This window comes from Mus caroli, unplaced genomic scaffold (genome assembly GCF_978045245.1).
Source record: "Mus caroli unplaced genomic scaffold, Mus_caroli_1 scaffold_14, whole genome shotgun sequence".
In the NCBI taxonomy this organism is placed as follows: Eukaryota; Metazoa; Chordata; class Mammalia; order Rodentia; family Muridae; genus Mus; species Mus caroli.
In genome coordinates, this window is record NW_028227269.1 from 15,783,067 (window position 1) to 15,793,965 (window position 10,899).

At 46.2% G+C, this 10,899-nt stretch overlaps 1 pseudogene across 1 annotated transcript in view; it reads left to right on the forward strand.

The window, feature by feature from the left end:
- Window positions 1–9,425, forward strand: part of LOC147001112 (zinc finger protein 124-like) — a 104,580-nt pseudogene extending 95,155 nt beyond the window's left edge. Inside the window, exons 4-5 of the transcript XR_015045184.1 lie at window positions 3,173–3,261; window positions 9,343–9,425. The product of XR_015045184.1 is annotated as a zinc finger protein 124-like (transcript). The remainder of the gene's footprint in view (window positions 1–3,172; window positions 3,262–9,342) is intronic.
- Window positions 9,426–10,899: the final 1,474 nt, after the last annotated feature.

Sequence of the window (10,899 nt, forward strand, 5' to 3'; positions counted from 1 at the left end):
AGTGCTGTGATCTAAGAAAAAAAATAAAGTATTGCAAGCACTCTTTAAAAGCTTTAGCAAAAGCTATCTGCATATGGAGTGCTAATTAAACTCTTATTTTTTTTGGTTTGTTTTGCTTTCCCATGAAAACAAACCCCGCCCTTCTCTGGCACTTGTTTGTATTATTCTTAGTGCTTGAAAACAACAAATGGCATTCCCTTAATTGCTGAAAGACAAATAATATTTTTAACACTAGTTGCCTTTGCTTGCATTTCAGTGTATCAGGGCTTTAATCCTGTATGTATTTAATTCCAGGACCATGAATCAGAGTTGGGAGGGCCACTGCTCTGCCTGTTGGCAGGAAAGATAGAATTGTATTCAAAGTGGGCTGATAAATACTGAAAGCCTAGTCTCTGAAAATAGATGTGTGTGTATATCCATAAATACACTTATTTTATGTTTGCTGACTTACAGAGTGGACAGCACACAGCCTGCAAAGGATTCAGAGATATCCGCTACTCTATAGTGAAGCCCATGTAGCTAATTGATTCTCATACATGCTTCCATTGATTTTTTGCCAAGTACTTGCATCAATACCCAGTCTGCAGTTTAACCATGCCTGGACAAAATAAGACGTAGAAGAAATGCTTATTATCCAACTCAGTCAGCAAAGAAGTAGCTGCTGTCATTGACAGATGAGTCTCTTTCCAACATCAATGTCAGTTGGCATTTGTTTATGTTAATGAGCAAGCAAGGTTGGTAAAGATGTCTGGTGTAACTTCATCTGCCCATGACACCTGTGGCCTCCTTGCTATAACAGAGAGGATTGGCAGCGTTTTTCGACAAACATCTTTGCTACTCACAATGCAGTGTCTCAGATGTGCCTGCCTGTGAATATAATCCTCAACAAATTCACAACACTCCCCTGCCTTGTTTGGCTTAGACAATCAGTTAAGCCAGAAGCCCAGTCATGATCAGCAGCTGCCCATTTCTCTGGTGTAAGTACTCCTACGAAGCAATTTCAAGCTGCCAGACTATGGAACTGGGAAGAGATGCACAGTGACATACCACCATGTAGTATTTCTACTACATACACAAGTTCCCAAACCCAGCTTTCCTGACTGTGTGGCACAGCTCACCTGAGTAGCCCCCACAGACTCCACTTTAAGGCTCCTTTATCTAGGACTGTCTACTTTATTTCAGCCCGGAGAGTCTACAGACTTTACTAAGATGACAAAATGAACAGTCTTTGTGTGATGTTCTATGAAATAAGCTGAGGATATATCTGCTTGTCATTCATTTTCTAAAGTCAGTCATAAAGGTGATCCAGAATACACACATTTTCAAATGTTGAGGCCTAAACTGGGCATGGTGGCACTTACTTTTAATCCCAGAACTCAGGAATGTAGAGGCAGGCAAATCTCTGTGAGTTTGAGGCTGGCCTGGCCTACAAGAAAATTCCAGGCTATCCAGGCTACAAAGTAGACCCTGTCTCAAAAAATAAGAACAAACACAAGTGTCTGGGCCCAAGGATGAGCTTCCTAAGGTATTTTCTTTCTTTGCAGAAACAAACACAAAATATGGATAATGGGATCGTGAACACTAGAGCAGAGACTCGTGGTGTAGACTTGAGCACATCTAGGGCAAACCTCAGTGGAAGAACACCTTTTAAAGTGGGGATGATTCAGAGGTTGAGAGCAGGTTCAACTCCCAGCACAGAAGTTTACAATCATCTGTCATTCCAGTTCCAGGGGATGTGATGCCCTCTCTGGTCTCTGAGAGCACTGCATGCATGTGGTGCACAGACATACATGAAAGCAAAACAGCCACATACAATAATGACAAGAACTTTAAAATGTGTGTGTATGTGCGCATGTATATGTGTGCACGTGTGCATGTGTCTGTGTGCAAGTGTGTGTGTGCACTTGTACATGTGTGGACATGCATGTGAGTGTGTTTTAAAGATAGTGATGGGGTGGAGAAATGATGACTTGGCAGTTAAAAGTACTTGTTGCTCCTCCAGAGGAATGGGGTTCAGTTCCTAGCACTCACATGGTGGCTTACAATTATCTGGCCGGGCACTGGTGGCACATGCCTTTAATCCCAGCATTTGGGAGGCAGAGGAAGGTGCATTTCTGAGTTAGAGGCCAGCCTGATCTACGGAGTGAGTTCCAGGACAGCCAGGGCTATACAGAGAAAACCTATCTCAAAAAATTATAAAAAAAAAAAAAAAAAAACTTTCTGTAATTCAAGTTCAAGGGGATCTGACATCCTCTCTGGTTTTTGGGCACACAAGCAAAAAATTGACCCCCAGATCTAAATTTCCATCTGTGTTATAATTGTGTGCTGCTGAATCCTTCCCTGACTCTGTCCCCAAAGCACAAACCATGAGGTGAGTGACCCATACATGTGGCTGTCTCTCACCTTGGCGTGTAAATGGCTTGCTTTCACAACATTATCTGGGGGTAGGTACTCTATGAGGTGGAGGAGAAAGTCCCAGTGACATTTCCCTGTTCACATCACGGGTCCTTGTGGGTGTCCCTATTTTATTGCATTGTTTACCACAAAGTTCCTTTAAGACTCAGATCTGTTCATTCCAAGAGTAATCATTTACAAGTTAACTGCAAGCAAACTGGAAATGTCTGTGTTAAACAAGCCAAGCCTCCAGAAAATTCCGGAGCTGAGAACATTACCTTTTCCCTTGGCTGGACAGTAAGAAATCTCAGGTTCTTGGGAATTACTAGAGGCAGAACATTCCTCTGGAAAATGGGCTGTTAGCCAATCTTACCTTGCACCAGGCATGGGCTTTTCTATCCTTCCTTTGGTTTCCTTAGCTGAATCGAGTAAAGGATGAAGCTTATGTTATCTCACAGGATTAGAGATTTCTGTCTTATGGTCTTGCTAGTTTGGGGCCTGTAGGTGAAGCAAGACATCCTGATGGAAGAATGCAGGGGAGAAGAGATGCTCACAGCATGACAGAGGTGAATCAGAGCAAGGATAGAAGCCAGACTTGCAGCATTTTCTTCCCTGAAAGGATCTAGTAACACTTCCCCAACAAAGGCCTGTCTGCTAGCTTCCTTTACCTCCCAGAAGCACTGTTGAGAGGATGCTGATGATGTCATCAGAGGTCTACAAGTCTTTATCCAGACCTTTTAGCTTTTCAACTCTGGGTGAACTCCCTGTGTTTCCACAGGTCCTGCAGCACCTCAGGACACAGCTTGCTATTCTGCTTGTCCATGGCAGCTGGCAGTGGAGACTAAACCTGCAAGGCCAAGACACAAGGTGAGCTGTGGATACCTGAAACCCTAAGTCTAGCTTCCTATCACACCCTACCACCATGCTGGCTAAGCAATATCCTCTGTATGTCCAGTGCCATCCATTACAGCAGCGGTTCTCAGCCTTCCTAAAGCTGCAACCCCTTAATACAGTTCCTCATGTTGTGGTGAACCCCCAGCTATAAAGTCATTTTCGTTGCTACTTCATAACTGTAATTTTGCTATGGTTATGAATCATAATGTAACTATCTGATATGCAGGAGGGTCTTAGGTGACTCCCTGTGAAAGGGTCATTCCATCGTCAAAGGGGTTATGATAACACAGGTTGAGATCTTCTGGGCCAGAAGAATCCAAGACCATGATAATGCAAGCTCTGACTTTTAGCATTTCCAGGATGGTTCCCCTCAGGGGGTACAAAATGGTTCTATATAACATGGCAAAACCCAGAACACTCTAGGAAAGGTGGAAAGAATATCTTTTTATGGCTAAATACAGTCTCCTTGGAGCATGCATGCAGAATCGTGGTATAAGGGGACAGGGAGAGGCAAGCTAAAATCAGTGAAATGAAGCTTTGTCAAATGTCCTGTAAGGGTTACACAAGAGGCAGGATTGAGACAAACCCCTCAGCTCATCAGCTTGGGGCAAAGGGGTCTCATGGACCCAATCCTGACTCTTCACTTTGAACAGCTAGTTCTTTTTCTCGTGGGGGAACCGGTGTGTGTGTTTGTTTCATGGTCACAGATACATTTGCTGATGCTGCATAGTAAATAAATCATGCCTGCATAGGCGGATGTTAGTGGTTCACATTCCTACCTAACACAGCTAGGGTAGATTTAGAACTAGGTTGACACCCAACCTGAGTGGACTCAGGGATGATACCAGAGAACAGGAACATGGCTTTGGCTCTTCAAAGTTCAACTTCATTTATCAACAACCCTAATTTTATAAATGACATTTAAAAACCCCATTCTTACCCAGATTTCTGGGTTTATCTGGGTAAGTAGGGTTTCATGGGGACCCAGGTATTAAAGCTTTGAAGCATGTTGACAGGGAGCTTCCAGACCCCCCAAGACCTCCCTGTCTCCCTCCATATAATACTGGGAGAAGTTACCAGCACATGCCATGCTGTTTTAACCCTAGAAGAGACACCTGGGGACCTTATGGGAGTCCCCACTCTTTATTATGCCTATGAGATACTGTTCTGCCAGGGAGATCTAGAATTGGCATCAATTGGTCGGTGAATGTCGATGTGCATGTTAACAGCTGAAACAGCCCCAATGGAAATTCAGGACTGTGCTTCACTGGCCAGCACACCCCACTGCAGTCTCCCACAAGGTCCAAGTGTGAGATCCTGCAGTGATTGGCCACTGGACATTAATGCTCATTCACTTCCCTACCTCAATTTTGGTTTCTTTCTTTCACAGTAACACACCTGCATAGCTCAGTTATTTTTGAAATGTGAAGAAGAACTAGTGTGGGTGAGTCTCCTCTACCCAAGTCCCAAAGGAATCCACTCTGAACTGCTCAGAGGCTTATGAATTCTAAGCACTAGGTGCTAGGTCCTGTTAAGGAAGATGAGACATACACTCAGTATTACCTGCTACCGCCCTTGTCTTCTTCACCTCTTTCCCAGGCTGTTAATGTTCTATGTACATATTTTATTTACTTATCTACACGACTAGGAGATATTTACAGTTCCTTGTCCAACACAGACATACGGCAGCTTGATATTGCCTTTCAAAGCACACATTTACTTATCTAAACAAGTCCTCCCCTGTACAAACAACCAACTCAAATGTCCACAGTATCTTGTTCAGAAATAATCATCAACTCAGGTAGTTGGGTGCCACACATCTGTAATTCTAGAACCGGAGGGTGGGGGCAGGATTATCAGGAGTCCAAGGTCATCTATGACTACATAACAAGTTCATGGCCAGCCTGAGCTACATGAGACCCTGTCTAACAAAGTTATATTAGAAGAAAGAGAGCAGGAAGGCCAGTAGTGGTGCATGCCTTTAACCCCAGCACTCAGTGACAGTGCAGACAGAGAGAGAGAAAGAGAGAGAGAGAGACAGAGAGAGACAGAGACAAAGAGACAGAGACAGAGAGACAGAGAGATATCTACAAATGGAAAAAGATTATATACAAGGGCATTTGGTGATTGATGCCATCTGTGAGAGCTGGTCAGATGGGTTTGTGAGTGGAGGCCTCCTGTGGAAGAACTTACTGGAAAGGTAAAGTTGACTGAAGTGGGGAATTGGCTGGATGAACAGGTACCTTGTAGAACCTTTTGTCGTGATTTCCTTTGTAATTTTATTTGTTTATTTGTTTTCTGCGAAAGGGTCTCATGGAGCTCAGGCTGGCTTCAAATTTACTATGTAGCTGAGGACGACCTGCACACTTACCATCCTGCCTCCCCTGTCTAGCAGTCACAGGGATGAGCCACAATGCCTGGCTCATTTGCAGGCTTTTTTTGTTTTGTTTTGGTTTGGTTTGGTTTTTTGTTTTGTTTTGTTTTGTTTTTTTGGATTTTCGAGACAGGATTTCTCTGTGTAGCCCTGGCTGTCCTAGAACTCACTTTGTAGACCAAGCTGGCCTCGAACTCAGAAATCTGCTTGACACTGCCTCCCAAGTTCTGGGATTAAAGGTCATTTACAGTTTTAAGATGTCGAAATGTATCCATATGTTCTTTTCCTTTTTTCTCTTTCAAAGCTTTAAGAATATTTACTTATATAGTATGTTACAACTATTTTTCTTGTTATATAATACATGAGAGGTTACCTGGTACCTGCAGAGGCCTGAATAGTATGTCGGATCCCTGGAACTGGAGTTACAGAGGTTGTGAGCCACCATGTGGGTGTAGGGAACAGAAGTGAACTGGGATCCTCTGCAAGAACAGCAAGAGCCCTCTCTCCAGGATCCCAGTCCCCTTAGATTTTATTTTCTACTCAAAGAAGAAGCATCCCCAATTCACAGTGTCCCAGCCTCAATCTCTTGACCGGTGCCATGTCTAAGAACCTCCGAGTTGATAGAATATTATAGGCTAAGGCCTGTCTGGGAGGGGCTTCAGGAACAAGAAATAGAGACGGAACCCTGGCGCTGGCACACATCTCTAATCCCAGCAGTCAGAAGGCAGAGGCAGCCAGATAACTTTGAGATCCATGCCAGCCTGGTTTACAGAGAGAGGACCCTGTCTCGAAAACAAAAAACAACTGAAGCGCAGAACTAAGGTCCTGGAGGGCCTGCATAGAGGGGACCAGGCTCTAGTAAGTCCCCCAGTGATGGCTGACTGCCAGACCCTCTCTTTTCTTGCTACACTCACTTCCTATCTCACAGCCTTGCTTCTTCCAAGGTTTAGTGTACTCTTTCCTTATCACCTACAGCCTGGGCTTCAACCACAAGTCAGCCAACCTCTCCCTTGCTCACTGGACATTAAGCTTGACAGGGTAGCCAGTGCTGGCCGGAAGTACCCCCAGAAGCTAGCTACATCCAGCTCTGAACAGGAGCACACAATACCAACTTCTCCAGCCACAGAGAGTCTGACCTAAGAGAACAAATGCGACTGCTGGTGGCTGAGGGGTCACCACAGGCCTAGGATAAGCATACAGATGAAGAGCTAGCTGCTCTCCATGGAGCCCACTACCCAGGGCTCTAATTCAACCCCAACACAGAGTAGGAGCATATCATGACTCTTTGGGAAGGGATAGAAATGCCCTAGTTTTATTGTAGGTAATTCATTTTGGAAACTCAATTAACCTGACACATGTAAAATTGAATTCACCCTGGGAACATGGAAGTGTAGGTAAGAATAGGGTAGCCAACAGTGGGAGGGTGGTACACCTGGTGATGGTTGGTCCAAAGAATCCCTTAGTGGAGCAGGATAAGAGGTGCAGAAAGAGATGTCTGGGGATAATCCAGGAATATTGATGGGGAAGGAAGGGAGGAAGGAAGGAAGGAAGGAAGGAGGGAGGGAAGGAAGGAAGGAAGGAAGGAAGGAAGGAAGGAAGGAAGGAAGGAAGAAGGAAGAAGAAAGAAGGAAGAAGGAAGAAGGAAGAAAGGGAGAAAGGAAGAAAGGAAGGGAGGAAGGGAGGAAGGAAGGAAGGAAGGAAGGAAGGAAGGAAGGAAGGAAGAAATGAGGGAGAGGGAAAAGGAGGGCAGGGGAGGGAGAAGGGAACTGGAGTACCTAGAGGAATGGACAGTGAGCTGAGCCCAGGAGGTGGCTACTAGGATGTTACTGTCAGAGGCAGGCCCTCGGGAAGACCTCAGGCAGGAGACAAATTTGTGAAACAAGGTGAGCAGGGGACCCCAGAAAAGAGTGCAGAGTTTGGAGTGGTAGCAGGTAAAAGGTAGAGAAGCCAGGTTGGACCAAGATGGGAGGTGTGGGGTCCCCTGCTCCAATACTAGTATTGGAGAGAGAAGACCTAGACCCGGTGAAACCATGTAGCTCCAAGGTCCTCACCACTGAACCATTCACACAGGGAATCTTACAATGTGTCTCTGGCCTGGAGTCGTCTTAGAAATGTCACCCATCGGATACTTCTTGCTAACCAGAGAACTGACCTTCAGAGAGCTGCAGAACCTCTCCTAAGTGAGCCAGGACTTGACTCTACGATACCCGGGTATGGGATTGTGCTGGTATGACAGTCCCAGAGAGGGCAAAGCTGGAAACAGCTTCATTGCCACCATAGAAAGCCCTGTGCTTGTGGCTCCTCTTCATGATCAACAGCCCTGCACCCCACAGCCTTGCCACAGACCCTTGGTTTCCAGCTCACGCATGTAGCATCCACTCACCTCACTGAGCACACAGTGTCTGTGATTTATCATCTAACAGATGCCACTAAAATGCCCAACTCCTTGTACCTGCTCTGCAGATATCTGCCAGGAGGAGGCTGCAGTGCAGACAGCCTTGGAGGTGTTGGAGGAGAAACTTGATTTCCCAGCTCCTTACCAAATATTTCAGAGAGGGAGCTCCAGAACACAGGCCTGTGCCTCTGCCTAGCCTTTGCCTCTTCCCTGGTCCATGTCAGGTGGAACAGAAGGTGGCAGGGGGGAAATCAGCTTCGACTGTGCTCTTCCTTATGGTGACCGGCAGAATATTGTTCCTCGTCCTCTTCCTCATCATTCTCGTCTTCCTTGTCCTCGTCCTCCTCCTCCCCCTCATCCGCCTCCATCCTGCTGTAGGTGGAACTCAAACAGCCTTAGCCTCCACTTCAGTGCAGCCCTCTGCAGAATGGCCATCAGATACAGGAGATGCACCTGGAGCCACACAAGCCGCACTGAGTCTGAACGGACACGAGAGGGCGCAGGCTGGTGGATTTCCTAGCCCTCTGTAGACACCCCTTTCAATTTCTAAACTAGGCAAGAAAGCATAGTAGATCTAAACCAGAGCTTCTCAATGGGTGGGTCCCAACTCCTTGGGGATTGCAGGACTCTTCATAGGGGTTGCCTAAAACTATCAGAAAGCCCATATCTATATTACGATTTGTAACGATAACAAAATTTACAGTTATGAAGTAGCAATAAAAATAATTTTTTGAGCCGGGCGTGGTGGCGCACGCCTTTAATCCCAGCACTCGGGAGGCAGAGGCAGGCGGATTTCTGAGTTCGAGGCCAGCCTGGTCTACAAAGTGAGTGCCAGGACAGCCAGGGCTACACAGAGAAACCCTGTCTCGAAAAACCAAAAAAAAAAAATAATAATTTTTTGGTTGGGGTGACCATGACATGAGGAACTGTATTAAAGGGTGACATCATTAGAAGTTTAGGAACCACTAGTCCGAATTAAGTAAGTCCTTAGGGTAAAATACACAGTTATTGGGCCCGCTTGGAATACAATGGGTTAAATCCAACAGGCTGTGGACATTGTTCACCCCATTTCTCTTTCCTCTTTCCATGTGGTGGTTGTAGGAAAATCTCATATTATATATGAATGTCATCATATTTCTTGGACAGCGCTGGACAGTACCAAGGACTCTGGAGCTGATGCCACCACACAGGGATCTTATTCACAGCAGTTAGCATCCTATGGCATCCGGTGATCACTTTACTCACTGATACCAGGAGTGAGAGATAATGTGTTGCCATCCCACAGTCCTCCTCAGGTCCACAGACCTATACTGCAGGGCTACCTTGGACCTCTCTGGAGAAGCCAGCTATAAGGGACCAGAAGCCTGAGTCCAGCCAGGGAGGCAGAAGGCTACAGTGAGAGAGGTACCCTCCTCTTCTGAGTGGGACAACAGCCAGCCACCCAGTGAGATCTATGGGAGGGAGACTAGAGTGTTACTGCAACCTCAGCCTGCCATCTGAACCATAGATCCCATGTCACGGTACTAGTCACTGCAAAACCATCCTGACTCCCAAGCCACATTCCAGGAGCGCACACTCCCAATTCCCCAGAGCCTCAATGACTGTTTAAAAAAAAAGGCAGCAGAGCCATTGAAATGACTCCCTGGGTAAAGGCACCAGGCACCAAGCCTGATGACTTGAGTTTAAGCCTGAGAATTCACGTGGTAGTAGGAGAGAACTGAATCCCAGAGGTTGTGTCCTCTGACCTACATTCACTGGATCACTTGCCCATCACACACAAACTAATCCATATGCATAAAACTTAAGCAACAAGGTAAAAATGCAATGTAAAAGGAGAAAGAGGGGCAGCTGGCAAGGCTGCAAGGAAAGCCACACCCTGCACTGCCAGACCTCTCTCCCTCTGCTCTTTCCCAAGTTTGAGAGGCCCCACAAGAGTTGGGGGAAAGAGGAGGTGAAGAAAAGAACAGGAAACCCCCGAGAACTTTTTTTCTTAACAGAAACTGCTACTGTAACAGGAAGGGAGCCATGTGGGTGACTCTCCTCACTAAGCTAGGCTCATCTGGGTCACACCCACTCCAGTCACCCAGGAAGCTCCTACTCACACCCTGCAGCCTGCTCAGACACAAACATCCCACCACTCCTTGGGGGCGGATTTCCCAGACTCCATGGTCACTCTCCCCAACATCCCGAATGTTGGGATCCCGAATGTTGTGGACCCTGGTAAGTCTGTTTCAGCCCCAGGGTCTCTGCGTTTGCAGATCCTCCACCTCTCTACCCTTCTTGCTGTCTGTTTCAGAGAGGTTAAGTCCTTGGGTGTATGTGTTTTCTCTTGGAAGAGGTCTCTAGGATAAGCATCAATTCTCATTTACTTTGAGACTGGTCATGTTTTGTTCACAGCACTTCTTCAGATCAGACACTGAACTCCCATGAGACCCAAGAGACTCTTCCTATCCTGAAGGCTCAAACACTTTGTGACCTCCAGGGTTAGGGACTCAGGAAGGAATGTGAGGGATGTGGGTGAATTAGTCTTCTAGAAAGCTCCATTCTGGCACAATAGTGACATTAGAATAGACACACAGGAATGTGTCACACTAGGGGTGTTCACTTGCCGGATGCTGATGTCCCTACTTTTGGACAGCAATCCAGCTGTGGGGTCCCAATTAAGTTTTCTTGTTGCTTCCCAAGAGGTCATTATCATCAAAGATGCTCATCCCCAGACCAGACCTTTTACAGGCCTCTGCATATGTATGGGACCAGCAGGACATCTGGGCAGCTAGTTCCCTGTGGTGGAGGAGGGGAAAGCAAAAAGCAATGTGTGGGTGTGTGCCAGGGCCAGAGCTAA